Source organism: Rhinoderma darwinii, chromosome 6, assembly GCF_050947455.1.
Source record: "Rhinoderma darwinii isolate aRhiDar2 chromosome 6, aRhiDar2.hap1, whole genome shotgun sequence".
Taxonomy (NCBI): domain Eukaryota; kingdom Metazoa; phylum Chordata; class Amphibia; order Anura; family Rhinodermatidae; genus Rhinoderma; species Rhinoderma darwinii.
The window spans coordinates 118937665-118964189 of NC_134692.1; the positions used below are offsets into that span (position 1 = coordinate 118937665).

The 26525-nt window shown below is 48.1% G+C and overlaps 1 long non-coding RNA gene across 1 annotated transcript in view; it reads left to right on the plus strand.

Moving 5' to 3' along the window:
• LOC142656423 (uncharacterized) overlaps positions 1-24550 on the plus strand; it is a 50089-nt gene extending 25539 nt beyond the window's left edge. The window contains exons 2-3 of the long non-coding RNA XR_012849674.1: positions 24117-24259; positions 24396-24550. This is a non-coding gene — a long non-coding RNA (uncharacterized LOC142656423). The remainder of the gene's footprint in view (positions 1-24116; positions 24260-24395) is intronic.
• The last annotated feature ends 1975 nt before the right edge of the window (positions 24551-26525 follow it).

The window sequence follows — 26525 nt, forward strand, 5'->3', positions numbered from 1 at the left end:
AAGCCTCATTCCTCAGGTTCTGAGAGCCAGCGGGTGGGTATAATTATGTCCCGGCTCCAGGAAGGGCCCCAAGAGTGGGCCTTCTCCTTGGCTCCTGACGCCCCTGAACTTTCCTCCGTTGATTGTTTCTTTTCTGCTCTCGGACTTATTTATGACGAGACTGACAGGACTGCCTTTGCCGAGAGTCAGCTGGTGACCTTAAGTCAGGGTAAGAGACCTGTTGAGGAGTATTGCTCTGACTTTCGGAAGTGGTGCGTAGCTTCTCGGTGGAATGACCCTGCCTTAAGGTGCCAGTTTAGGTTGGGTCTGTCGAATGCCCTGAAAGACCTGCTAGTTAGCTATCCCTCTTCTGACTCCCTAGACCAGGTTATGGCTTTAGCGGTACGACTTGACCGACGTCTCAGGGAACGACAACGTGAACATTTATGTGTTTTCTCCTCCGACTCCCCCATGATGCCTCCCGAAGCTCCGTTGCTTCGTTCCTCCCCGAAAGATTCAGAGATACCTATGCAACTCGGGGCCTCCGTGTCCCCCCAACAACGTAGAGAATTCCGCAGGAAGAATGGTCTCTGCTTCTACTGTGGGGACGACAAGCATCAAGTGAACAACTGTCCTAAGCGTAAGATTGCAGCCAGAGAACTTCCGCGTCTAAGTGATCATCGGGGAGGTCACTTGGGCGCACAGGTATTTCCCGTAAATATGAAACGTACTAAGATCTTGCTTCCCTTTCAGGTCTCTTTTGGTGGTAGGTCTGCTACCGGCAGTGCCTTCGTGGATTCAGGGTCCTCTACTAATATCATGTCTGTGGAATTTGCTATGTCCCTTGCTATGCCTCTGATTGATTTGCCTAAACCTGTCCCGATAGTGGGTATCGACTCCACTCCTCTTGCTAATGGTTATTTTACACAGCATACCCCTGTTTTTGAACTCCTTGTTGGCTCCATGCATTTGGAGCAATGCTCTGTACTGTTGATGCAGGGATTATCGTACGATTTGGTTCTAGGTCTTCCCTGGTTGCAGTTGCATAATCCCACGTTTGACTGGAATACTGGGGAGCTAACCAAATGGGGTAATGAATGTTGTACGTCATGTTTTTCTGTTAATTCTATTTCTCCCCCTAAGGAGGCGAATACGCTACCCGAGTTTGTTCAGGACTTCGCTGATGTTTTCTCTAGTGAGGCCTCCGAAGTGTTACCTCCTCATAGAGAATACGATTGCGCTATCGAATTGGTACCAGGAGCTAAGCTTCCTAAGGGTAGGATATTTAATCTTTCTTGTCCCGAACGTGAAGCTATGAGAGTGTATATCCAGGAATCCCTGGCCAAGGGTTACATTTGTCCCTCTTCTTCACCGGTAGGTGCTGGCTTCTTCTTCGTGGGGAAGAAGGATGGTGGTCTTAGGCCATGCATTGACTACCGTAGCCTGAATAAGGTCACAGTAAGGAACCAGTATCCCCTTCCTTTGATTCCTGATCTCTTTAATCAGGTTCAGGGGGCCCAATGGTTTTCTAAATTGGATCTACGGGGGGCGTATAACCTTATTCGCATCAAAGAGGGGGATGAGTGGAAGACTGCGTTTAACACGCCCGAAGGCCATTTCGAATACCTCGTCATGCCCTTTGGGTTGTGTAATGCCCCTGCGGACTTCCAGAATTTCATAAATGAGATTTTGAGAAATTACCTGGGGATTTTTCTGGTAGTGTACCTTGATGACATACTGGTGTTTTCCAAGGACTGGTCCTCCCACATTGAGCATGTCCGGAAGGTGCTCCAGGTCCTTCGGGAAAACAAACTGTTTGCCAAAACAGAAAAATGTGTGTTTGGGGTACAGGAGATTCCATTTTTGGGTCAAATCCTCACTCCTCATGAATTCCGCATGGACCCCGCCAAGGTTCAGGCTGTGGCGGAATGGGTCCAACCTGCCTCCCTGAAGGCGTTACAGTGTTTTTTGGGGTTCGCTAATTATTACAGGAGATTTATTGCTAACTTCTCGGTCATCGCTAAGCCCCTTACGGACCTCACTCGCAAAGGTGCTGATCTCCTCCACTGGCCTCCTGAGGCTGTCCAGGCTTTTGAGGTCCTTAAGAAGTGCTTTGTCTCGGCCCCGGTGCTGGTTCAGCCCAACCAAATGGAGCCATTTATCGTGGAAGTTGACGCATCTGAGGTGGGAGTGGGGGCTGTCTTGTCCCAGGGTACCAGGTCCCTCATCCATCTCCGCCCCTGTGCCTACTTCTCCAGGAAGTTTTCGCCAACTGAAAGTAACTATAATATTGGCAACCGCAAACTCTTAGCCATTAAATGGGCATTTGAAGAGTGGCGCCACTTCCTGGAGGGGGCTAGGCACCAGGTAACGGTCCTTACCGACCACAAGAATCTGGTTTTCCTAGAATCTGCCCGGAGGCTAAACCCGAGACAAGCTCGATGGGCGTTATTTTTTACCAGATTAAATTTTTTGGTTACCTATAGGGCTGGGTCTAAAAATATTAAGGCTGATGCACTGTCGCGTAGCTTCATGGCCAGCCCTCCTTCGGAGGAAGATCCTGCTTGTATTTTGCCTCCAGGTATAATCATTTCCTCGATCGATTCTGATTTAGTCTCTGATATTGCTGCTGATCAAGGTGCAGCTCCCGGGAACCTTCCTGAGAACAAGCTGTTTGTTCCCCTGCAATTCTGGCTAAGGGTACTTAGGGAAAATCATGACTCCGCACTATCTGGCCATCCAGGCATCCTGGGTACCAAACACCTCATTTCCAGAAATTATTGGTGGCCTGGGTTGCCTAAAGACGTTAAGGCCTACGTCGCCGCTTGTGAGGTTTGTGCTAGGTCCAAGACTCCCAGGTCCCGACCAGCGGGCTTACTGCGTTCGTTGCCCATTCACCAGAGACCTTGGACACATATCTCCATGGATTTTATCACCGATTTGCCTCCATCCCAAGGCAAGTCGGTGGTGTGGGTGGTGGTGGACCGCTTCAGTAAGATGTGCCACTTTGTGCCCCTCAAGAAACTACCCAACGCCAAAACGTTGGCTACCTTGTTTGTCAAACACATCCTGCGTCTCCATGGGGTCCCTGTCAATATTGTTTCGGACAGAGGGGTACAATTTGTTTAATTGTTTTGGAGAGCCTTCTGTATGAAGTTGGGGATTGATTTGTCCTTCTCCTCTGCCTTCCATCCTGAAACCAATGGCCAAACGGAGAGGACCAATCAATCTCTAGAACAATACTTAAGGTGTTTTGTCTCTGACTGTCAATTTGATTGGGTCTCTTTCATTCCCCTCGCCAAATTTTCCCTTAATAACCGGGTCAGTAACTCGTCAGGGGTCTCTCCTTTTTTTTGTAATTTTGGGTTTAATCCACGGTTCTCCTCCGTTTCACCTGGTAGTTCCAACAATCCCGAGGTAGAGGTCGTTCATCGGGAACTGTGCACAGTCTGGGCCCAGGTTCAGAAAAACCTAGAGGTGTCCCAGAGCGTACAAAAAATTCAGGCTGATAAAAAACGTTCTGATAACCCCCTGTTTATGGTCGGGGATCTGGTGTGGTTGTCGTCTAGGAACTTGCGTCTCAAGGTTCCGTCCAAGAAGTTTGCTCCCCGGTTTATTGGGCCGTATAAGGTCATTGAGGTCCTCAATCCTGTCTCCTTCCGGCTGGAGTTACCCCCGTCTTTTCGGATACACGACGTGTTTCATGCCTCCCTCCTCAAACGCTGCTCCCCGTCCTTGGCTCCCTCGAGGAGACCTCCTGTTCCCATCCTCACCCCTGAGGGGGTGGAATTCGAGGTGGCCAGGATTGTGGACAGCAAGATGGTCCAAGGCTCCCTCCAGTACCTGGTCCATTGGAGAGGATACGGGCCCGAGGAGAGGACTTGGGTACCCGCCCGGTATGTTCACGCTGGGGTATTGGTCAGGAGGTTCCACCTGCGTTTCCCCAGTAAGCCAGGTCCACTTAGAAAGGGTCCGGTGGCCCCTCATAAAAGGGGGGGTACTGTAAAGGATCTGCCAGGCACAGCTTCGGGGTTAACTCCCAGAACTAATCAGTCAGCACCTGAGAATACATCCCTGAGAATGACTTCTGCTTCCACCATTCAGGCTGGCAGGCTTAGGAGTGGGAGAGCCTATCGTAACCTGGCCAGACTCAGCTAGCTCCCGCCCTCGGTCTATTTAAGCCTGCACTTCCTGTCCCTCGGTGCTTGAGATTCTTTCCTTGTGGTTTCCTGGCCCAGCTACAGCTCCTGCTATTTTTGATCCTGCTCCATACAGACCCTGGCTTACCGACTACTCTTCTGCTTTTCGTTTTGTACTTCGCACACTCCTGGCTTGACTCGGCTCGTTCACCACTCTGGTTGCTCACGGTGTTGCCGTGGGCAACGGCCCCTTTTCCTTGCTTGTGTTCCTTTGTATGTTTGTCGTGTTTGTAGTGCACTTACTGAGCGCAGGGACCGCCGCCCAGTTGTACCCCGTCGCCTAGGGCGGGTCGTTGCAAGTAGGCAGGGACAGAGTGGCGGGTAGATTAGGGCTCACTTGTCCATCTCCCTACCCCCTGCCATTACACCCCGGCTTGCTGACTACTCTCCTGCTCTGCGTTTGGTACCTCGTACACTCCTGGTTTGACTCGGCTTGTTTACTTCTCTTGTTGCTCACGGTGTTGCCGTGGGCAACTGCCCCTTTCTCCCCCTAGCTCTGTGTACCTTTGTCTGTTTGTCTGTCGTGCACTTATTGAGCGTAGGGACTGTTGCCCAGTTGTACCCCGTCGCCTAGGGCGGGTCGTTGCAAGTAGGCAGGGAAGGAGTGGTGGGTAGATTAGGGCTCACTTGTCTGTCTCCCCACCCCCCGTCATTACATAATCACAAGCCTATACCTAGTCTACCCTGGTCCCTGACACCACTATGGACCCCCTTGAGACCCTGGCTCAGCAAATGCAGGGTCTCTCCCTACAGGTCCAGGCCCTGGCTCAGAGGGTCAACCAGCCTGATGCTACCTTGGTAGTCCCCCTCACCTCACCTCTTGAACCCCAGCTCAAGTTGGCCGACCGGTTCTCAGGGGACCGGAAGACTTTTCTCTCCTTTCGGGAGAGTTGTAGGCTCTATTTTCGTTTAAAGCCCCACTCCTCAGGTTCTGAGAGCCAGCGGGTGGGTATAATTATGTCCCGGCTCCAGGAAGGGCCCCAAGAATGGGCCTTCTCCTTGGCTCCTGACGCCCCTGAACTTTCCTCCGTTGATCTTTTCTTTTCTGCTCTCGGACTCATCTATGACGAGACTGACAAGACTGCCTTTGCCGAGAGTCAGCTGGTGACCTTACGTCAGGGTAAGAGACCTGTTGAGGAGTATTGTTCTGACTTTAGGAAGTGGTGCGTAGCTTCTCGGTGGAATGACCCTGCCTTAAGGTGCCAGTTTAGGTTGGGTCTGTCGAACGCCCTGAAAGACCTGCTAGTTAGCTATCCCTCTTCTGACTCCCTAGACCAGGTTATGGCTTTAGCGGTACGACTTGACCGACGTCTCAGGGAACGACAACGTGAACGTTTATGTGTTTTCTCCTCTGACTCCCCCATGATGCCTCCCGAGGTTCCGTTGCTTCGTTCCTCCCCGGAAGACTCGGAGGTACCTATGCAAGTCGGGGCCTCCGTGTCCCCCCAACAACGTAGAGATTTCCGCAGGAAGAATGGTCTCTGCTTCTACTGTGGGGATGACAAGCATCAAGTGAACAACTGTCCTAAGCGTAAGAATGCAGCCGGAGAACTTCCGCGCCTAAGTGATCATCGGGGAGATCACTTGGGCGCTCAGGTATTTCCCGTAAATATGAAACATAATAAAATCTTGCTTCCCTTTCAGGTCTCTTTTGGTGGTAGGTCTGCTACCGGCAGTGCCTTCGTGGATTCAGGGTCTTCTGCTAATATAATGTCTGTGGAATTTGCTATGTCTCTAGCTATGCCTTTGATTGATTTGCCTAAACCTGTCCCGGTAGTGGGTATCGACTCCACTCCTCTTGCTAATGGTTATTTTACACAGCATACCCCTGTTTTTGAACTCCTTGTTGGCTCCATGTATTTGGAGCAGTGCTCTGTACTGTTAATGCAGGGATTATCGTCCGATTTGGTTTTAGGCCTTCCCTGGTTGCAGTTGCATAATCCCACGTTTGACTGGAATTCTGGGGACCTTACCAAGTGGGGTAATGAATGCTTGATGCCATTTTTTTCTGTTAATTCTATTTCTCCCCCTGAGGTGGTGAACACGCTACCTGAGTTTGTTCAGGACTTCGCCGATGTTTTCTCTAAGGAGGCCTCCGAAGTGTTACCTCCTCATAGAGAATATGATTGCGCAATCAATTTGGTACCAGGAGCTAAGCTCCCTAAGGGTAGGATATTTAATCTCTCTTGTCCCGAACGTGAAGCCATGAGAGAGTATATCCAGGAATGCCTGGCCAAGGGTTACATTCGCCCCTCTACTTCTCCGGTAGGTGCTGGCTTCTTCTTCGTAGGGAAGAAGGATGGTGGTCTTAGGCCATGCATTGATTACCGAAGCTTGAATAAGGTCACTGTAAGGAACCAGTATCCCCTTCCTCTGATTCCTGATCTCTTTAATCAGGTTCAGGGGGCCCAATGGTTCTCTAAGTTTGATCTACGGGGGCGTATAACCTTATCCGCATCAAAGAGGGGGATGAGTGGAAGACTGCGTTTAACACGCCCGAAGGTCATTTCGAATACCTCGTCATGCCCTTTGGGTTGAGTAATGCTCCCGCGGTCTTCCAGAATTTCATAAATGAGATTTTAAGAGACTACCTGGGGTTATTTCTTGTAGTGTACCTTGATGACATACTTGTGTTTTCCAAGGACTGGTCTTCCCACATTGAGCATGTCAGGAAGGTGCTCCAGGTCCTTCGAGAAAACAAACTGTTTGCAAAGACCGAAAAATGTGTGTTTGGGGTGCAGGAGATACCATTTTTGGGCCAAATCCTCACTCCTCATGAATTCCGCATGGACCCTGCCAAGGTCCAGGCTGTGGCGGAATGGGTCCAACCTGCCTCCCTGAAGGCGTTACAGTGCTTCCTGGGGTTCGCTAATTATTACATGAGGTTTATTGCTAACTTCTTGGTCATCGCTAAGCCTCTTACGGATCTCACTCGCAAAGGTGCTGATCTCCTCCACTGGCCTCCTGAGGCTGTCCAGGCTTTTGAGATCCTTAAGAAGTGCTTTATCTCGGCCCCGGTGCTGGTTCAGCCCAACCAAATGGAGCCATTTATCGTGGAGTTTGACGCTTCCGAGGTGGGAGTGGGGGCTGTCTTGTCCCAGGGTACCAGGTCCCTCACCCATCTCCGTCCCTGTGCCTACTTCTCCAGGAAGTTTTCACCCACTGAGAGTAACTATGATATTGGCAACCACGAACTCTTAGCCATTAAATGGGCATTTGAAGAGTGGCGCCACTTCCTGGAGGGGGCTAGGCACCAGGTAACGGTCCTTACCGACCACAAGAATCTGGTTTTCCTAGAATCTGCCCGGAGGCTCAACCCGAGACAAGCTCGTTGGGCGTTATTTTTTACCAGATTCAACCTTGTGGTTACCTATAGGGCTGGGTCTAAAAATGTTAAGGCTGATGCACTGTCACGTAGCTTCATGGCCAGCCCTCCTTCGGAGGAAGATCCTGCTTGTATTTTGCCTCCAGGTATAATCATTTCCGCTATTGATTCTGATTTAGTCTCTGAAATTCGGCTGATCAAGGTTCAGCTCCCGGGAGCCTTCCTGAGAACAAGCTGTTTGTTCCCCTGCAATTCCAGCTAAGGGTACTTAGGGAAAATCATGACTCCGCACTATCTGGTCATCCAGGCATCCTGGGTACCAAGCACCTCATTGCCAGAAACTATTGGTGGCCTGGGCTGCCTAAAGGCGTTAAGGCCTACGTCGCCGCTTGTGAAGTTTGTGCTAGGTCCAAGACTCCCAGGTCCCGACCAGCGGGCTTACTACGTTCTTTGCCCATTCCCCAGAGACCTTGGACCCATATCTCCATGGATTTTATCACCGATTTGCCTCCATCTCAAGGCAAGTCGTGGTGTGGGTTATAGTAGACCGCTTCAGTAAGATGTGCCACTTTGTGCCCCTCAAAAAACTACCCAATGCTAAGACGTTAGCTACCTTGTTTGTCAAACACATCCTGCATCTCCATGGGGTCCCTGTCAATATTGTTTCTGATAGAGGGGTACAATTTGTTTCATTGTTTTGGAGAGCCTTCTGTAAAAAGTTGGAGATTGATCTGTCCTTCTCCTCTGCCTTCCATCCTGAAACTAATGGCCAAACTGAGAGGACTAATCAGTCTCTAGAACAATATTTAAGGTGTTTTATCTCTGACTGTCAATATGATTGGGTCTCATTCATTCCCCTCGCCGAATTTTCCCTTAATAACCGGGTCAGTAACTCGTCAGGGGTCTCCCCCTTTTTCTGTAATTTTGGGTTTAATCCATGGTTCTCTTCCGTTTCACCTGGTAGTTCCAACAATCCCGAGGTAGAGGTCATTCATCGAGAACTGTGCACAGTCTGGGCTCAGGTTCAGAAGAACCTAGAGGCGTCCCAGAGCATACAAAAAACTCAGGCAGATAGAAAACGTTCTGCTAACCCCTTGCTTATGGTCGGGGATCTGGTGTGGCTATCGTCTAAAAATTTGCGCCTGAAGGTCCCGTCCAAGAAGTTTGCTCCCCGGTTTATAGGGCCGTACAAGGTCATTGAAGTCCTCAATCCTGTCTCCTTCCGACTGGAGTTGCCCCCATCTTTTCGAGTACACGACGTGTTCCATGCCTCCCTCCTTAAACGCTACTCCCCGTCCTTGGATCCCTCGAGGAAACCTCCGGTCCCTGTTCTCACCCCTGAGGGGGCAGAATTCGAGGTGGCCAAGATTGTGGACAGCAGGATGGTCCAAGGCTCCCTCCAGTACCTGGTCCATTGGAGAGGATACGGGCCTGAGGAGAGGACTTGGGTACCCGATCGGGATGTTCACGCTGGGATATTGGTCAGGAGGTTTCACCTTAGTTTCCCCAGTAAACCAGGTCCACTTAGAAAGGGTCCGGTGGCCCCTCATAAAAGGGGGGTACTGTAAAGGATCTGCCAGGCACAGCTTCGGGGTTAACGCCCATAGATAATCAGTCTGCACCTGCTTCTATGTCTGTGAGACTGACTCCATCTTCCACCACTCAGGGTGGCAGGCTTAGGAGTGGGAGAACCTATCACAGCCTGGCCAGACGGAGCTAGCTCCCGCCCTCTGTCTATTTATACCTGCCTTTCCTGTTCCTCATTTGCTTGTGATTCTTTTCGTTTGGTTTCCTGGCCCTCCTGCAGCTTCTTGTACTATTGTCCTTGCTTCATATTGACCCCGGCTTGCTGACTACTCTCCTGCTCTGCGTTTGGTACCTCGTACACTCCTGGTTTGACTCGGCTTGTTTACTTCTCTTGTTGCTCACGGTGTTGCCGTGGGCAACTGCCCCTTTCTCCCCCTAGCTCTGTGTACCCTTGTCTGTTTGTCTGTTGTGCACTTATTGAGCGTAGGGACTGTCGCCCAGTTGTACCCCGTCGCCTAGGGCGGGTCGTTGCAAGTAGGCAGGGACTGAGTGGCGGGTAGATTAGGGCTCACTTGTCTGTCTCCCCACCCCCCGTCATTACACTGCTTATCTTTGCTTGTAAATATATATATATATAAAAATATATGTGTGTGTGTGTGTAAAATCTATATTTTTCAGGTAAAAAGATGCACCCAAGTTTAGATAACAGAAAATAACGAGAAAAAATAAAAAGTTAGTGCTGGCTTCCTTGATTCTCTATTATAGTTAAAAAGTCAGTTAATGTCAGCTTCCTTGGTGGTATTGAGCAGTAAAGGGGTTAACGTCAGCTGCCCTGGTGGTATTGAGTAGTAAAGGGGTTAATGTCACCTTCCCTGGTGGTCTAGGGTAGTAGAGGGGTTATTGCTTGTTACAATGGTGGTTTATAGTAGTGTAGGAGTTGCCTGCGTCCCTCGTAGTCAAGGAAGGGTTAAAGGGGTTTTCCTACTAGGAACCTAAATGTATATTTGATGGGGACCCCCACCGATCGCTAGAACGGGTGACCCCAGTTCCTACACACTGCATGATCGCAATGCGGAGGATTTTGAATGAAGTAGCTGTGGCGCATCAGTGTGGGTCCCAGTCGTGGGGACCCAGCAATCATACATTTATCACCTGTCCTATAAGGCTAGGATCACACACACAGTTTTGATGCAGTTTTTGGTCTAAGATTTTTCAAACAAAGCCAGAAATGGTTCCAAAAATAAAGAAAGGTGTAAATAAAAGACTGATGCATCTCCTTCCCTTTGAGTCCACTTCTGAGTTTGGCTCAAAAACGGAGCCAAAAACTGCCAAAAAGTCTGATCCTGGCCTCATACCTGGAGCTCTCCTGAGCCCTTTCTGATTTTTAAGGCCAGGATCACACACACAGTTATGATGTGGTTTTTGGATCATTTTTTTTAGGCAAACATAGAAGTGGACACAAAAGAATGGGAGTCTTTTCTTTATACCTTCCTTTCCTTTTGGATCCACTTCTAGCTTTGCCTAAAAAAACAGACCAAAAACTGCATCAACGCCGTGTGTAATCTTGGCCTGTGTTTTGTCCTGTCTCTCTGTTGTTTTTTTTCAGTCTTCACATGTAGCTGAAAAAATGGCAAAAAGTGCAGCAAAAACACATAAAAAATTTCATGCGTGAACTTACCCTTATGGCCTACTCACTAAAAACTTTAACAACTGTGCCTCTCCAAAAGGTAACGGTGACAGTAGGTAGTGCTCTGGCATCACAGAACAATATCAGGGGGTAGTTATAGGCAGTGCAAACATAGCAGTCACCACTTTGCCACGTAAGAAGGCAACATTATTATAAATGGCACATAGTAGGTGGGAGGTCCTGTTACAGATCTTGCATTGGGGCCCAGACAACATTCTACTATATTTTTATTGATTTGTATTTACATAAAACAATACTCTGGAGGGGGTTAACATTTCTCTGTTCTTTCACCTCCCATATTTACCATAATTTATTGCATACTGTAGGCATATGTAAGTGGTAGTGACTGGGCCAAATCTATTTGGAACACAATTTAAAATAAATGTAATGTATTTCTGTCTTACTGTCTGAGTCATTGTATTGATATGAATGCGCTGAGAATTATTTGCCCAGGGATTTAAATATGATTAATGAAACCATTAAAATGGCAGAAAACATCTCTAAATGAAGCGTGAAAGAAGCCCCCCCCCCCCTTATCCTTATTTGTTGCAGTTACCGTGAGATGGTTGTATACAGGACAGCGGATAACTGAACAGGTAAGATCCATGAGTCGATCAGCACATTATATCATACATTCACTAGATCAAATAAGTCATATGTCTGTGATGGAAAGCACTGAGACGGAAGACAAGAATGAGAGGGAAATCCAATCTAGAAGCATAGCCCAAGATACACTTCCTAGCAAAAAAATATAAATTAACCAAGTATGCACTGATGGCAGATGTATCTGTGGGATGCGGTTTTGGGGTTTCATTGGTGGCCTATCTTTGTTTAGGATAGGCCATCAATGTATGATTTGTAGGTTATCACCCAAAGCCCTGACTGAGACTGCAAGGACCCATTATCCACTTTACCTGCCCAGGACCTTAACCATCCTTCTTTGAATTAACACACCAACACCTTCTTTATGCAAATGTGGAAGTGGCCACAGCTTTATTATTATTTACAACCATCGGCATGAAGACATATATATATTTATTTATTTCCTCTCCTCCTGAAATGCCGATGCTCCCTGTCTCCATCAGGCATGTAGGGTGCTACCTCCGTCTTCATCTGCCGTACTTTCCGCCAGCTGTGACATCTACGAAAAAACCAGAAAAACGCCAGAACAAGAATATAACCGTAGAAATTTTTAAAAAAAAAAACAAAACCAAAACCACCAGGGGAGGGAGGGCGGGTGTTTCTTCCACTGCAGCTTGAAGGTAAGAGGGCTTCCTGCTCCAAACCTCTGCCTTATATCTTCTTAACCACGCCCCTCTTACCCCTTGTTGACCAATCCTGATCCTGGGCATTATTTTAAACCGTTCCATCCTTTCTTAACCCCTTGCAGTCCCTGACACTCTCCCTAGGCGCTTCAGTGTCTACAAGACTGCAAGGACCCATTATCCACTTTACCTGCCCAGGACCTTAACCATCCTTCTTTGAATTAACACACCAACACCTTCTTTATGCAAATGTGGAAGTGGCCACAGCTTTATTATTATTTACAACCATCGGCATGAAGACATATATATATTTATTTATTTCCTCTCCTCCTGAAATGCCGATGCTCCCTGTCTCCATCAGGCATGTAGGGTGCTACCTCCGTCTTCATCTGCCGTACTTTCCGCCAAGAAGGGGGAACTGAGAAACCTACTCAGTCCCCCGACCACCCCCACCAAGCAACGCCAGCCCTCTCTCGGCACCATCCAAGAGATCCAATAAAAAGATATCGAGCCCGATATCATTCAGATGCACTCCATCCGGTGCCAGCAGATCTGCATTATCACCCTCCAGGGATTGGTGTCGCAACCCGATCCCCCCTATAGAGCGAATGAACCGCGACACCCGCACATTAATTAACCTGCGCACTCTCTCCAAAGCTGCCATATTCCTCGCTCCTCGCCACACCGTGCGCGCCACTATTTCGGACCAAACTATCACGCAACGGGCGAACAGATCCCGAAAACGCGCCAAATCAGTTCGTATAATTGACAATAACTCAGCCATTTTCACTTGGCCGATATCATTTCCACCCGCATGGATGATTAGGACAACAGGTCCGTACGTGTGCCTTGTAACTGCCACTACTTCTGGCAGTAACTGCACCCACCGTAATCCCCGGACACCTCTCCAATGGACGTCGGCCTGTGCGAGGCCCAAATTCGGACCTAATGGCCTTCGACCCGCTCCCCAATGCACATACGAATGCCCCAAGATCCACACTTGGGGGCGCCGCAACCCTAACAAAGAAATTAAGCTACATTCCGGTCAAATGAAAATTACAGGCAGGGTTAACATAACACTCCATATAACAGGAAGGAAAAACAGGGGGGGGGGGAAGGGGAGGGGGGGGAAGGGGAGGGGGCGACCTTTCTTATGAAAACTTCCAGCTTACACCATCTTTAAAACCAGATCAGGTCGCACATATGACTTATAGCTATTAGAGCGCCATCTACCCAGACTCATGATAGCCGCTGAATCCAAGCCCAAGGCATCCGCCTCAGTTGCCGCACCTATCCTAAATGAATGTGTACCAAACTCGCCCGGCGGCAAACCTAGATACTTCAAGCCGGCCTTAAAAATCGCCTCAAATTGAAAACGCGACATCGCGGATCCATCCTGATGGATCAAGAATTGCGTCCCGGGCACTCGGACCAACACGAATTCCTGGACCCATTTTACCGGGCAATACTGCCCCCCAATCCTCCCAATCGACAGCCAAGCCCCCTTTCCTACCACATCAGTCTTTGACCTCCGCACACAGACCCTGAGAGAATCTCCCAACGTTACTACATCCGATCCGAGAAGACCACCGCTCGCACTTACTCTGTGCGGAACCAGCTCACTAACCCGCAAAGCGGCAAAGAAAGCCAACGAAAACGCCGCGCCGAACAAGGACACTTCATATTCATCCCGACACACAAAACATAAAACGGCTAGCAGCCGACCCAAAAGTGAAAAAGATACTGGCCGCCTCGTGTCCCTTGAACACGCCTCTTTTTTCCACCCTTTTAAAGACTGCCGAACTACAAATTCTTTTGTAACATCTCTGCATCCCCACAATTTTAACATAAAGGCCACTCCTGCTAAAAACTTGCTCGCCGTGGCCGCACTACCCCCTTCCTGACGTATTTGTACCAAACTTGCTAACGTGACGTCCAGGTGACACCCCTCCTGTGATGGGAAGTCATTCCCCGCAATCTCCAACCACCGATCCCACGCTCTGCAATGACTCTTCCAAGTCGCCGGTACCACCGAACCCCTCAACAGTCTCATAAGTTGTCCTCGACCAGGGCCCATAAGTGAAGGGGGGGGGACACCCCTCCTGCCAAAGCTGCCGGGTGCAATTCCCGAAACCGGGACATCTGTGAACGAGACAAAGCATCAGCCATCACATTACTGACACCCGGAACATGTTTTGCACGAAACCACACATTCAAACGCAAACACTTCAAAACCAACCGTCTTAATAAAGCTAATACCGGCAACGAACTAGACGACAACCCGTTCACCGCATGCACCACCGCCATGTTGTCTGTCCAAAATACAATCCTCTTATTCACCATCACGCTACCCCATAACTCTATTGCAACTATAATAGGAAACAATTCCAATAGCGTTAAATTACGTAAGACTCCCAAATCACTCCAATGCAAGGGCCAAGGGGATCTACACCAACTTCGGCCCAAAATTGCTCCAAAACCATCACTTCCGGCTGCATCCGTAAATAATTCCAAATCTACATTAGACAACTCAGCGTCCTGACACACCGACCTCCCGTTAAACGAACTCAAAAAGAATGCCAAACAAACAAATCCTTCCTCATACAAGAGGTTACCCTGATAAAATGATTTGCCTTCGAGATACCTCTAGTGGCTAAAGACAAACGCCTAGAAAAAACACGACCCATTGGAATTATACGACAAGCAAACACCAGCAATCCCATTAACGACTGTAACTGTTTTAACGTCACTTTTTTCGACCCCATGACCTGGTCAACCTGCGTCACTAGCCTTGCCAATTTATCATCTGGCAACCGAAAAATCATCCGCTCGCTATCTATTTCGATACCCAAAAATGACAAAACCGTTACAGGACCTTCCGTCTTATCCTCTGAAATAGGTACCCCGAAACGCGACATCACCTGTCGAAACACTCTCAGCAACGTGCTGCACAACCCAGAGCCCCCCGGGCCCACAAAAAGAAAATCATCCAGATAATGAATGACCGAGTCACCACCAGACTCCAAACGAACTACCCACTCTAAAAATGACGCAAACATCTCAAAGTAACTGCATGATATTGAACAACCCATAGGAAGGCACATATCCACGTAAAACCCTTTGTCTAAACAACAACCCAGCAGGTGAAAACACTCCGAATGAACCGGCAGCAAACGAAAGGCCGCTTCAATATCAGATTTGGCTAACAACGCCGCGCAATGCCCACATTCTCATTGATCGACTTCAAATTGTCAGCCAATGACAATGTCGCAGAATATTCAAAAGGAATCTCAAAACCAAACGAAAACCCGTTAGTGAGCACCTCTGCTTCCCGCCTCCTGTGGTACCGCTCTAACCATGGGCCCATCTCGAGCACGTTCACCGGCGTCCTCCGCTGCGCCGGAAGGAGGTGCCTTGACCGGCTGCTTACCTCTCCGGAAACACCGGAGCGCCGAATGAGCGCCCCCACAGATGGAGCATTCATGTCGAAATTTGCACGTGGCAAAGAAACGACAGTGGCCCTCATTGTAGAGCCAACAGGCACCTGTGGGCCTAGCGGCCGCAACTCCAGGGGCGGGGCCCGGTGCTGCGGCCGCACTGGGAAAGGGGCGTTGTTGCCTACTCCCTTGCGCTAAAATAAGCTGCAACCACACGTCCGTTGCCTTCGTCGCCCAACTAATATCAGGCGACAAAGCCAAACGTCGCCGAAATTCTTCATCATATCGCCACCAGGCCGCACCACCGTGCAGCCTGTGGGCGCTGAAAATTGTGTCAAAATAGACAAACAACTCGGCCCCTTTCCCAGGATAGCGTTGGCAAATAACATGAGCCAGTGTAGCGTAACACTGTACCCAGTTGCCAAATGTTTTCGCTACTTTTGCTTTCCTATCCGAACCTCTCTCAAAGCCCCGCTCCTTGTCGACAGTCACCTGCTCCACCGAGACCAAGGACCAAATATCCACAAATTCATTCCTCCAAATCTTGTCCTTGACCTCAGCTGACAAATGAGTCCCGAGAGGAGCGACTCCACAAAACAATGAATCTCTAAACGTCAAACTAGCTAAAGCATTCTCTTTCTCAGACGGGGGCACAGCTCCCTCTGGTGGCACAGAGGGACACGACGTTCCCTCACTTTCAACCCAGCCACCACGGCTTTTAAAACAGAAATCAAATCCGCACCCGCTGCATTAGGTTTATTAAGCCATGCGTCACCGCAGGCCGACTCACCGCTCCCAGAGGTCCCACCGACTCCAGAGGGTCCTTCAGCCACTTGCCGCGGCACTGGAACCACGGCCTGCACCTCCTCCACCGGCCCGGCGGGAGGTACAACCTGGGACAGCTGCTCCTGATCCACCGACAAGCGCTGCACCTCCCGGCGCCGACTGCGTCTCTGCGGCCGTGAGGATCTCCTCGACGACCTCCTCCATGATCCGGATGATGCGGACGTCGTCGCAGACGAGGAGGAGAAACCATCGCTGGAAGACGAGGAATACCGTCGACCACGCCTCTTCCCGTCACCTGACCTGCGACGTCCATGATGGCCGTGCCGGCGATGTCCACCAGCCCGGCGTTTCCTCCCTCGCCTGGAACGCTCCCTTCTTGGACCTGCAGGAGAGAAAGATGACAAGGCAGGAGAAGGGCAAATAGCATCCAAAACACCCTCACTCCTATCTTTCCTAGCACACTCCCCCCCTGCCCCTGATCCGTGCTGACAGGGGCCCGGGGGGGACCGGGGTGGAGAAGCGACAGGCACCGCAGAAGCCCCCGCCCCCTGGCTGGGCTGCTTGCTCACCGTCCGCCTCCCCGCACCCGCCGCCATCTTCTTTTTTCGTGCGCCGCCATCTTGTGTCCTGGCTGCACTGCGCCTGCCAGGACGTCCCGCCCCTGTTCCCCCCGCCGCCAATTCTGGCTGCGTAGAGAACAGCACGGGGAAAGATGGCGCCGACCCCGGCTGCACACAGGCCCCAGAAGCAAGTCCCAGCTCCTGTGAACATGCCGCATGGTAAGCGACCATGTCGGACCAGTCGCCTGAGTCCGCCATATTCACCCCACTGTCACGATAGTCGGCCGCTGCCTCCGCGCCCGCATCAGCAGCTCGAGGCGGGTTGTACCGTGCCCGTGCCGGTTTAACAGCCGCCCTCTTACCGCCATGGGGAAGGACGCCAGCGCGACGAGTGGACGGGGGGGGAGGGGGGCACTATGTCGACCGACGAAGCACCCGTCGACATAGGCCTAGTGGACCTGCTGGGACCACCGCATGACTGTGCAGCAGTCACAGCACCCCTCATAGCAACAGGGCTAGGGCTTAGTCTAACCGGAGGGCGTGTAACGCGCTGCGGCCTACCTCGGATAGCCGCTCCCGACTGTTCCATGCCCCGCTCAGCTCCTCGCCTCTCTCCTTCCTCCAACAGGGATTCCAGCCAGGCAGGCCCCTCTGCCGCTACCCGCTGTGCCACCTTCCGCAACAGTTCTTCTGCCATCTTCTTAACGACCACGCTCTGAATCTCCACAGCAGCAGCAAAGGTGTTTCTTCCACTGCAGCTTGAAGGTAAGAGGGCTTCCTGCTCCAAACCTCTGCCTTATATCTTCTTAACCACGCCCCTCTTACCCCTTGTTGACCAATCCTGATCCTGGGCATTATTTTAAACCGTTCCATCCTTTCTTAACCCCTTGCAGTCCCTGACACTCTCCCTAGGCGCTTCAGTTTCTACAAAACCCAGGGGCAGTTGCACGCACATGAATGAGGCAGAGCTGCAGTACCAGGCATAGCCAGGCCTGAATTAACAATGGGTCTGATGGAGCTATAGCTGCATACCTCCCCCCAAAAATAGGCCCAGACACCAGGGCCGCACCATGAATTTTTTTATGTTTTCCGGCGATTTGCGCAGAACTGCATTGTCTCTGACGCTGTCCTACAATTATTGCAGTAAAACTGCATCGCTTTTGCCACAAGTTCGCGCAAGTCACTGCAAAACTGCATCTACAAAGGGTGCACAACCTTTTGGGACATAGTCACATTATCCAAGGTTCTGCACCCAGCCACCGCAGAGGAGGAGGAACGTTATTGTAGTGTCTGATGTCTATGTAGTGTGTTTAGTATGCGTGTAATATCTGCGTGTGCTGTCTGTATAGTGTGTTGAGTGTATGTGTAGTGTGTGTGAGTGGCAAACATAAAATTCTGATCTGGGGGTCTCTATTTTTTATTTATAGAATGGAGCAGCACCGCACATTCTCATCCGCAGCTCCATTCAAAGTTCTCCTCACTGCGGTCGTGCAGTGTGGAGATACAGGGACAGGGGCCTCGAGACCCCGTTCTAGTAATCTGTGGCGTCCCAGTGGTTCCTGTGGATAGGTGATAAATGTCAATATTAGCACAGCCCCTTTAATTTAGGGGTCTGGTCAGGTCTGATTTAGTTTAGGGATTCTGGTGTCTGAATTAATTTAGGGGTCTGGTCTGGGGTCTGAATTCATTTGGGGTCTGGCCTGGGTTTTGATGCCTCCCACACCCCCATCCTGCATGGATAGTTATGTAGCTGATCGTGTGTGTGTGATACCAGCACTTTGTAGTTACGCTCTTGTGGGTAGGGGTGGGATTCAGCCAGTGGCGTAACTACCGCTGTAGCAGCGGTAGCGGCTGCTACAGGGCTAGTGGGATGAGGGGGCGCCCCCCCATGCCCGGTGGCGCCGTACAAATACATGCATTAGCGCTGAATGTCCGGGCACATTCCGTGCACGAGCATTCAGCACCTTACAATGACGCTGATTGGCAGGGCAAAATGACTTGCCTCGCCAATCAGCATATTTCAACGATGCTAGCGGCGCGATGACATCATCGCTCTTTTTTCCGTTGTTGAAAGGCGCTGATTGATGGGGCAAGTCATTCTGCCCTGCCAATCAGCGCATTTCAACGACGCTAGCGGCGCAATGACGTCATCACGCTGCTTGCGTCATTCAGCTCCGGCTCAGAAGAGAACAGGTCTGCATTGCCACCGGGCGGCGCGGGAACGGGATCATGTGAGTATGTCAAGTTTTGTGTTTTTTTAAATAAAACTGTTAGTGGCTTTATCTACAGGGGGGCTCTATCTACAGGGGGGTCGATATGCGGGGATGTGGAGCACTAGATACAGGAGTATCTATATGTAGCACACTATCTACAGGGGTGGGCTATATGTGGAACCCTATATACAGGGGTGGGCTATATGTGGAGAACTATCTATAGGGTGAGCTATTTGTAGGGCACTATCTACAGGGGTGGGCTATATGTGGGACACTATATACAGGGGTGGGTTACCTATGGGGCACTGTCTACAGGAGGGCTATATGTAGGGCACTGTCTACAGGGGTGGGCTATATGCGGGACACTATATGCAGGGGGAGCTATATGTAGGGCAGCACGGTGGCTCAGTGGTTAGCGTGGTTAGCACTATTGCCTTGCAGCTCAGGAGTCCATATGTGGACACTATCTACAGGGGGGGTTTATGTGGGGCACGGTGTATGGTACAGTGGACACGGTGTGTGGGACACAGTGTATGGTAGTATTATATTCAGGGACACAGTGTATGGCACTATTATAATTAGAGGTGTAGTGATTGGCGCTGTTATATTTAGGGGTGTTGAGAATTTTATCTTTGTTTGTAGGTGCAGAAATGTTTTAAAAATGAGAAGCTGAAGACATCTGAGCGGAAAACTGCAGAAATGGGTTCTGGCCGGGAGAAATCATCATAGAGGTCTGGACCAGATGGAGAAGAATAATAACTAGAATCTGAGGCGTCACCAGTGAGTCACTTAATGTAAATGTTTATTCTGCTTCTAATCAGTAATGTAGTCACTGTATGATCTGCAGCGAGATGATGGGTAATTTGATTATGATATGATTTTTTTTTGAGTGAAACAGCATCTCTTAGAATGTCATTACCATTGTTCGAGCCATGCTGGGAGCTGTAGTTTTACGCCGTACAAACCAATACGGCAGGGGTTGCACTAAATTGAACTGTATTTGTTCTGGTGCTGTATATATGTACTGAGCTTTGTTCTGGTGCTGTATATATGTACTGAGCTTTGTTCTGGTGCTGTATTTATGTACTGAGCTTGATTCTGGTGCTGTACTTCTGTACAGAGCTTGGTTCTGGGGCTGTATTTATGTACTGAGGTTGTTTCTGGAGCTGTATAAGGCTGGATTCACACAAGCACATTACGTCTGTAATGGACGGAACGTATTTCGGCCGCAAGTCCCGGACTGAATACACTGCAGGGAGCTGGGCTCCTAGCATCATACTTATGTACGATGCTAGGAGACCCTGCCTCTCCGTGGAACTACTGTCCCGTACTGAAAACATGATTACAGTACGGGACAGTAGTTCCACGGAGAGGCAGGGTCTCCTAGCATCGTACATAAGTATGATGCTAGGAGCCCGGCTCCCTGCAGTGTGTTCGGTCCGGGACTTGCGGCCGAAACACGTTCCGTCCATTACGGACGTAATGTGTTCGTGTGAATCCAGCCTATATGTCAGAGCTTGGCTCTAGTGCTGTATATATGTACTGAGGTTTGTTCTGGTGCTGTATATATGTATGAGCTTCGTTCTGGAGCTGTAATTATATAGGATATATTTCTAACAACAAAATTGCAGGGCAGATGGAATTATTTTCAATTCATTGTATATTTAATGGGAAACTGTCTGGTAGTTTTAACCCATTGAACAGCCACTAGGCGGTAATACATGACCTGACAATATTTCCAATTACATTTTTTTTCCAGATGCAGCAAAATCTATAAAATCAACGTTTAATACGGCGCGCACTATATGCTAATTACTCATTAAAGGGTCATGGGGCGGTGCCGCTATCCTGTAGAGTCACATAGTCCCGTCTCTAAACCCACCTTTCCAATTTTGATTGACATCCCCCTGGTTGATACAACTTTCTCGGATGCGCCATTACCTTGTACTACTTAGGCACGCATCGTGCAGCGAGGTGTACTCTGCCTGGCTTCATTGCTGCACCACGCGTGCCATGGGAGTACAAGCTAACGGCGCATCCGCAAGAGTTTGTGGAGGCTGGTAGTGACGTAGAACAGCCAGGGGGATGTCAATCAAAATCTGGGTTCGCCATTTCAATTTTCGCCTCAGGCAGCAGAAAAGCTAGAAGCGGCCCTGATGCTGCAGGCCACTTTAGGATTGCAGCCTATAAGGTGCTGGGAAGACTCCCTGCGCAGGCCGGCGTGATGAAGTCACTGCATCACAGTGGTCTGCGCATATGTCCCAACAGGAGCCTGTGCAGCGCTCCGTCAATCGCAAGAACGGGGCAAGGTAAGTACAATATATTTTTTTGGGGGGGGGCTGTGTGACACTACATACAAGAGGGGGGAGCAGGGTGGCACTATATTCAAGTGGGGGGAGCAAGGTGGCACTATATACTAGGATGAGCAGGGTGGCACTATATAGAAGGGGGAGCAGGGTGGCACTATATACAAGGGGGGAGGAGGGCGGCACTATATACAATTGTAGGGAGCAAGGTGGCACTATATACTGGGGGTCTGTGTGGCACTATATACAAGGGGGGGTTGTGTGGCACTATACAGGGGGGCTGTGTGGCACTATACACAGGGGGGAGCTGTGTGGCACTATATACAAGGGGCTGTGTGGCACTACTAAGTGGGGCTGTGTGGCACTACTAAGGGGGGGGCTGGGTGGCACTACTAAGGGTGGCTGTGTCGCACTAACTACTAGGGGGGCTGTATGGCACTATTTACAAGGGGGAGGGCTGTGGCGCTATCTACAGGGGGCTGTGTGTGGCGCAATCTAAAGGGGTCTGTGTGTGGTACTATCTACTAAGGGGGGTTGCGTGGCACTATCTACTAAGGGAGGCCTGTGTGACACTGTATACAAGGGAGGGGGGCTGTTTAGCACTATATACAGGGGCGCTGTATGGCGCTATATACAGGGGGGCTTTATGGCAATATCTACAGGGGGCTGTATGGCACTATCTACAAGGGGGAGGTGGGGGTACTATCTACAAGTGTTGTGTCACACTGTCTTCAGGGAGGGCTGTATAGCACTGTCTACAGGGAGGCTGTATGGCACAATCTACAAAAGGCACTATCTATAAGGGGGCTGCGTGTGGCCTCTGGGGGGGGGGGGGCCCAGTCAAAAGTTTGCTATGGTGCCTAGTCTGTCCTAGTTATGACCCTGGATTCAGCCAATACACCCGCTATTGCCAAACAGTTTTTAAAATAGCAGCCATATAAAAAAAAAACGCAAAGTAGGACCCCAACTAACTTACGTTAAATTGTATCTGGGACCTCAGAATGCGGATACAATTGATTAAATGAATTTGCAGCAGTGAGTACGAGGGAGTCCTAGGTTCCCTTACCTGGTGTTCTGTGGCGACAGCCCTTTTTTAGATGCAAGCCAGTGTAATGACTTTATTATGCCTCATAGGAACAGGGACTGGTGAGAGTCAGGGGCAATTAATATAAGTTTGCTTTAGTAGACACTGTATGTATGATACTATTTTTTGGCCACCTATATGTTTTAGGGGGTTCTATGTGCAGCACTATTATTGGGGCACTATGGAAATACTATTTAAAAATGAATGGGTAGTCTTGTAGCAGTAACGGCATGACACAATAGGGTAGAAGCAGGCACGATAGATAACCTAAACACAAAAGAGCACAAAAACCCAAAAGATAACAAAAATAGTAAATCTTTATTATATAATCATCAAAATACAGTATATGAAAATGAAACTTAAAACAGGACCATATAGGGAAAAGGATACAGCAAAGGCAAGATGAAACATGCCATGTGGTACACAGTTATGATGATGAGAACAAAGAGCATATATAAAGCACCCACGTTTATGAATAAATAGATGTAAGGGTTAAATGGGCACAGAACTACAAAGCCCAGGTCAGAAAATACTGATCACTGTATATAGAAAACCCTAGCATAAACGTATACGAGCCAAATAAATAGGAGCTATAATGCAAAGAAAAGTCCTAATAGGGCAAAAAAATAAGCATACCCTGAGACATGGTAACCCAGTAGCAGGCGGTGTTGTGGGTATTCACATGGACCTCTGAGGGCTTTTGGGCTCTTTTGTGTATATATTATCTATTTGCTATTGAAGAGGCCCATTTGTTTTGAGTTTGGAGGTATTTTGTAGGTTGTATATGTGTAGAAGCAGGCACGATACTGAGGCAGCTGCAGCCATGATTTTTAAAAGAAATAGCAGGCGCTGTACGAGGCAGCAAATGCTATAGTATTTGAGGTAGTAGCAGGCACAATACTGGGGCAGAAGCAGCAGTCTCGGTATAAATATGCCGCAGGCTAAGTCTATGTAAGTCGATGACAAAGGTAAAAAGGGCATCAGGATGAGCAGTTTGTGTTAGAAAGAGCAAAGATGATGAGGAGCCAAAGACATTTGGGTGACAAACTCTGCAAAGACAAGTGGAAGAGAAGTTCTCATGGTGGTCTGGGCCGGATGGAAAAGTAAAGAGAAGATGTCACCTGTGAGTCACTGAATGCCATGGTTTATTCTGCCTCTGACTACATCGGATCAGTACTGGATTCACTCATAAGGTCTGCAGATAATGAGTGGTACCATTCTTGTTTGTAAAAACAACTCCCGTGTTAATCTCACCATTGTTCAGTCCTTACTGGGTGCTGTAGTTTCACATGATACAAACTATGAGTGTTATACAGCAGGGATTACACTGACTTCATAATTTATCTCCCTACTGATCTTAGTTTTGGTACCATACTGTATTTATTAGCTGCACTCAGTTCTGGTACCGTATTTGTGAACTGAGCTTAAATCTGATCCAATTTTTAGGAACTAAGCTTGGCTCTAATACTGCATTTATTAACTGAGCTTGGTACTGTTACCAAATTAATTTTATTCTGCTAAGTTTTGGTACTGTTTTTATGTACTGAGCTTTGTACTGGTACTGTATTTATGTACTGAGCTTAGTTCTGTTACCGTATTTATAAACTGAGCTTGATTCTGATTTACACAATAGACTTTGTTCTGGTATCTGACCCCTCTCCCGGTGTTATGCTCTAAATAGGCCCTTCATCATTTTCAGCTCCAGGCCCAACTTAAGGATAAGTCATCAATGTATTTTTCTATTTTAGATTTTCCTTTTAATGAAGGGATTGTGAATTACTTGGAACATCCTCTACCTGGCAAAATTCTTAGGAGCACCCACCATTTTTGAGACACTTTCCTCTTCCTAACCAACCTATCCGCTCAACAGTTAATTTAGCTGCAAAATGAGGTGAGATAATATTAAAATTCAAGCTAAGACATCTCCAAATTTAAGAACAGATTCTAAATTCAAGAGCCATCTACTTATTTCTCATAAGACAAGTAAGTGTTGGAGCGTGTGTTTGAATCTTAAATCTCTCCAATAGGAAAATTTAACATTGAGCATCTGCGTCTCTCAAGCAGCAAGAATCCTGTATTCCAGACTACATTGACTTTGTTGTATTTTTAAGTGAAGTCCTTTTTAACCTACAAAATGCTGTTTCTTCTAAATGGGAGCTATGTGCTTTGTATACTAAAAGATAGAAGCTTCATCAATAAAACCAGCTCTATATGTACTGAATTCTCAAAACGAATTTAAAAGCTATGTAAACTATTGAAGACTTTTAAAAAAAATAAAAAATAAAAATAAAACAGTGTATTAGAGTGATTTGTGCAACTTTGTAATCTGTTTTTATTAAAAATTATTTTTACTTTTTCAGATACAGCTTCTATCTATCCTGGATACATAGAAGCTGCTTCCTGCTCTGAAACCTTATTCCGTCATGTCAGTAACACGCAGGATCCACCTGTTATCGATCATATCTAAGTTATGAACCACAGCTATAAGGCAGCGGTGCTAAATACTGAACCACGCATAATAAAGGGGTTTGACTGGATTAGAAAAATATGTCTGCTTTCTTCCAAAACAGTGCCAAAGTGTGGTGCAGTTTTGTTGGCCGGGATGTCTGCTGCGGACAACTGTACGTAAAAAAACCCACTCCTGGATGACGCTTTATCACAGGCTGCATCGGTCACATGGAATGAAATGTCATCCCAGGAGGCCAGCCTGGACGAAGAAATTATGGGTAAGTATAAGATTTTTGCAGCGGAATCGCAGATTTTCCGCCGCGGAAAAACACAACATCTGCTATTTGTTGCGGGTTTTACCTCCCTATTGAACTCAATTCTGTTATTCTGTCAGTCAATCAGCTCACTTACGTAGCACACTGACACTTTGTAATTTGTTTTATCCCTTTTTGATTGGTTTGACATTCTGTCAATCAATCAATCCAACCTATTTCAGGGCCGTTTGTCTGGCGGTCGCCACCCCTAGAAGAAGCCGGAAATGCCGGCGAAACGCGCGTCTTGGAGCCACACATATTTCTCCTCCCTTTCCAATAATACCTCATAATTTCCATTACTAATTGTGGATCTGTTGTACATGGTTGTCCCTTCCATCACTAAGAATATATTTTGTGCTGAAGCAGTTAGTAGCAGAATTTCAATATGTTTTTCCGAAGCCTCACATCGTAGCCTCAATATCTCTTCCCAGCCAGTGACTTGTGACATTTATTAATGTTATCGCTCATCATTTCAGACCGTAGTAACTATGGAAACTCTGCGGCCTCTCATTTGTCTGTTGTGTGTTTATTTAGAACGTCTTTGTGTTTGCTCAGTCACGGCGGAGATCTCTGTGTGTAATAGTCAGGTTTGTGTGCGTCCGTCACTTCTGCTTGTTATATCACATTGATATTTATTATCTTCTTTTGATAACAAATATCCCGACCACATGCCAATTTTTGTGGAAGCAACCTGACATTCATTTTCTGGTGTCTCCCCAGCAACTGTGAGAATATCCTGCAGTGGTCACAATGCTACAGATATATTAATGGAAGACAATGCAGTCAGACATGGTACAACAAACTCATTCTAATGCTCTATTGAAAAAATAGTAGAGAGATGTAAGTTAAAGACTATGTACACCTTTAAACTCATTTTTTTTTAAAAATACAATATGTATTATTTGATTTTTAGTAACTTTGAAATTGTTTTTTTATAAAAAAAAATTGTTACATTTTGAGATACAGCTTCTAATAATCCTTGCTGTCAAGGCTAAATCCGTCAGGTCAGGACTGACGGCTTTGGTGAAGGCTGGTTTAGCTGTTATCAATCACATCTAAGTTCATGAACTTAGATGTGATCGATAACAGGTGGATCCTGCGTGTCAGAGACATGCAGAACCAGCGTTCACCGAAGCTGTCAGTCCTGCTGCCCTGACGGATTCGGCCTTTATGGCAAGGTACAGCCTCAGGATACAGAGAAGCTGTATCTCATAAGGTAACAAGTTTTTCTTATAAAAAAAAAACAATATAAAAGTTAGTTAAAATCACATAATACATTGTATTGTTTAAAAAAAAAAAAAAAATGAGTCTAAAGGTTTACTTCAAGTACAGGTCTACTTTGAATGTCTAGATTTTACTGTTTTGTACAATCCATACTAAGTAGTTAGAGGGGTT